Source organism: Eurypyga helias, unplaced genomic scaffold (genome assembly GCF_000690775.1).
Source record: "Eurypyga helias isolate BGI_N326 unplaced genomic scaffold, ASM69077v1 scaffold32384, whole genome shotgun sequence".
NCBI classification, from domain to species: Eukaryota; Metazoa; Chordata; class Aves; order Eurypygiformes; family Eurypygidae; genus Eurypyga; species Eurypyga helias.
This window is the reverse complement of record NW_010244858.1, coordinates 1-4,080: the sequence shown is the minus strand read 5'-3', so window position 1 is coordinate 4,080 and position 4,080 is coordinate 1.

Below are 4,080 nucleotides of genomic sequence, written 5' to 3'. Positions count from 1 at the left end.
GCGCTTGGCGTTACCAACGCACCGGCGCCGCTCTGCAGCGAGAAGCCGTCTCCCTTCGTGCCAGCGGTTTGTTCTTCCTCGGCCTTGTGGGCTCCGTTGGCGAGCGGCAAGGGAAGCCAATGGCCGCACGGGCCGGGGATTGCGTCCCGGTGCCGGGGCGTGAGCGGCCCGGTGACAGCTGGCACTGCGTCAGTGGCGCTCCACACCCCGCCGTCAGCTGACCGGCCTCCTGCAGCACCAGTGCAGCACCACACTGCAGACGCTGCTGGGGAAGCCCATGGTTCCCATCCTGCGCTCCGGGTTTCTCCTCTTGCAGCTGGCCTCTTGGTATGCATAATTGATAACCGCAGCCGGAGGGTAGACCGTTGGTGGAGAGATGGACAGTCAGCCGAGCAGTTGGAAGGATAAGGGTATTTATTCTTTCACCTTTTTTCCCTTTTTTTTAAAGCTAAAGCTGCTGCGGGTTGTTTTTAGCGAATGTATTTGATGGTGAAACGTGTCTGAAGATGTGAGAGCTCGTTGTACTGTATGCAGAACTGTAAAAGCTGTAGGTTAAAATGGGTAAATAATGAGCAGTGCAGAAGAATAAATCATTTATGTGGGTGAAACAGTGTCTGTGACACTGCAGATATTTTTCAGTCCTACAGAGCAGCTTGATTCCATATGCACTGCACGAATGCCAGCACAGTCCGAATCTTGTTGATGTTCCTTTGAAATTCCTAAATCATTAATAACGTAACAATACTAACCATTAACTCGGAGGAATGTAGTGTCTGTAGTTCATGTCGTTTAATAATTTTATGAGGAGAAATCGCAGCCAGGTTACTGCAGGGGGGAGGGGGTGGGTTTTATTTTTCTGTTTGCCGTAGCGTGTTTGGAATCTACCCTTCATCACATTCGCTTTGGATTTTTCAGATTCTGTTTGATTCTAGGTAAAAGTGTGTCTGATTTTTCAGAGTTTATAGCCATAATACCCAATTGTTTTAGGTAAATAAGTAGCTAACCTTAAATTACTGTGTTCTGACCTTTGTTCCTGTAACCACCAATGGGAGATCACCAGTGTAAATCTCTGTGGATCATTATATTAGTGCTCAGTGTGTAAGAGTTTAAGCCTTATTTGAATACGTAATCTTCAAACTTTATCAACAAGACAAGCTTTAAAAAAATTTAATCATCTCTGGATACTTAAATATCTTCTTAAAGTGCCATGTCATGCATGGTACTTGCAAAGTTTTCATCTTTTTTTGTAACTGTGGTTCAAAATCCATGTGTGGGTTTTTTTTCCACTTGAACAGAATTGCCAGCTGTCTAGAATCCATAAAATGCTCTATCAGAACCTAAATATGTAGCAAAAAAGCCCTGCAGGGGGAAAAAATCTCCCCTCCCTGGAAAACAAGTTTCTAAAAGCTGTAATCTTTCATTTAAGGGCTGTAAAATATTAGGGGAAAATACTCTGCAGTGCTTAGTATCATGTTCCTGATGTGTAACTAGTTTAAACGTTCAGCACTCGGTAGGTCAGGCCTGAATTCCTGGGGGCGGAGGGCGGGAAGAAAGGGGTGAGGTCAGAGGGTTTCTGTAGGAACTGAAAGGCAAGTTACCTTTGGGTATTGTGGCCCAATTTTCAGCTTGCCTTTTACAACCCCATGAGCAGGGTGGCCACTGCGGCTGAAAGCAGGCATTTCCGAGCCTAGGACTTGAGGCCTTGAGAATAACGCAGTCTGCCGTGGTTTAAAATCCATGGATCCCCAATCCCGAGCTTGCCGGTGTGGCACGCCGCAGGGGAGCACGGTGCCCAGCGCGAGCCGTGCTGTTACAGACCTGACCCACTGACATGGAACGGCCAGAGCGGACCCCAACCCATCCTACGTGCCTGTTTTGTGCTGGTGTCCCTGCTTCAAGCAGGGTTTCGAATTCCTCTTCCCCTTGTCTTGTTTTCACGCGGTGGCACCCCCTGAGGTGGAGGAAGCTGGTTTAGCTTCTCCCTCCGAGGAAGTCCCTACTGCCTTGAGGCTCAGTTGTAGTTCAGCCTGTAGAGGTAAGGTCTGAAAGAAAATGGAAGCAGAGCAAGAAGGTGGTTTTCCGGGGAAGCAGAAGAATCTGTTTCCTCTTCTGCAACAGTTCTTGAAGCCGGGTTTAGCGTGGTTTCTGTTTATAACCAGACGAAGACGCCTTGTTTCACGTCTTCTTCCTTCGTTAGGTTGGGCTCCAGCGGCACGGAAAACGATGGGTAAAGTTCAGGGACTGATGACGCTGTTCATCATGCCCCAAAATAAATACAGAAGCAAATATTGCAACACGCTGCTTTCCGTGCTAAAAAAATAACCTTAAAACCAAGTAATGATCAAATGTAAAACCAGAGGAGAGCCCTAAGTGGGGTTCATGGTTAGACTTTCCACCTGAAGGGCTGCTTTCTAATTAACACAGGCCTGAGCTTAGGTTTGGTCGGTGTATCTCTCCTGCTACAGCCACGGTAGTTGAGGAACCAGCGTGGTGGAAGTGGGGTGGTGTTGATCATCTAGACAGGCAGGTTGGAATGGGTTTACCCGGGGGATGACATGACTGTTACTTGTAGCCCTTAAGACAGGCCCCCATGGGGTAATTGGTACTGCAATGTACCATTTATTTATTTTTCAATTATTTCAGTGAATTGTGTCAGGCTTTAATGGCTGAGTAGCGCTGATGGTAGGATGAGCACCCCAGCTGTACTCCAGGATTGTGTTTGTACTGTTGTTGATGTGCTGAAAATCTATGTGAACTCTGATTAATTAAATGGTGGAGAAGGTTGCACAGGCTTGTACAGCCCTTGATATTTTTCAATTTTTATTGTGAGTAATCAGGGCTTTGGAACGATTTTCCCAGTTGGTACCTTGTGCACACATGGGTGGGCATATGGTTAAGTAGAAATGAAAGAAAAATACTGCTTTGTCTCGGTAGTATTTGCATTTTTGGGGGACAGTCTGGTAGTGTCGGGCTCCGTTTTCATTCTAGCATGTGCTTGTGCAAGCTGCACCACTTCTTCTTGCTAGGGATGGTGGGGCAGATGTGCCAAGTCTGAAACGCGTGTGATGCAGGCTTGTTGCCTGACCTTTGGGATCCTGCCAGTCCCACTGGACGTGCCACTCTTCGTAACGTCTGTCCCCAGGACCGGGAAGGCTCTGTTGGTTGAAGTCAGCTCCGCGTGCCTGGCACCGTGCGCAGGCATCGGCCGCCCAGTGCTGCCAGCCTGGGATTGTGCTGCTGGTACCAGCTTGCAGCCGAGGACCACTTCCGGCACGTCCGATGGGGGCAAAGGAGCCTTGAATTTTGTGGCCCAGTTGGGAACTGCTCCTGCTTAGGATGTCAGCTGTGAATTTTAAATGGCCGTTCTGATGTTGGAAGTCTTGAAAATGCCAAACTCCAGTGCGTACCGATGGTGTTTGTGCCTGGCAGGCGGTGACCCTGATGGGTGGTTGGTGCCCTCTCCTTGGGGTTGGCCTTTCGCTGCCCCACACCGGGCTTGGCTGGGATTTGGGAGCCAGACTGGGAGCTCAGATTCCCCCTTGCTCAATCCTCAGTGTAAAAGATGAGTGGAAACCCTGAAGATAGGGAAAACGCCTCTCTAAACAGAAGCTGACAGCGGCTTGCCCAGTTGCGTACTGGTTTGTGCTGGTCTAGGGTTAATTTTCTCTGCAGCAGCCTGTGGGGTGCCATGGTGACAGCTGCCGCTTCAGATGCGTTTGAAAGCTGCCAGTTCTCACACGTTTCTGTGTTCGTACAACACTGGCTGTTCTTAAATTATCCAGAAAAAGCTCTTATTTGTGCTTCTACACTGTTTTTCCTGTGACTTGAGGAATATAAAGAATTCCCGCTTACCTTTCAGCTTACATAAGGGCTCCAGTGTCGTGGCCGTTGTTCATACAGCGCCTGTAAATTGTACGCTGTTTGCCTTTTCTTTTTTTTTTTTTTAAGCCTTCCTTCTCCTTTTACACAAACAGCCTTTCTCCGGCGCTGAAACCCTTGTTTTGTTATTTGTTTCCAACCCCCTGACGGGAGCGGGGTTGTTGCCGCTGGTGCCGCAGCTGCGGCGCGAGGCCGGAGGGC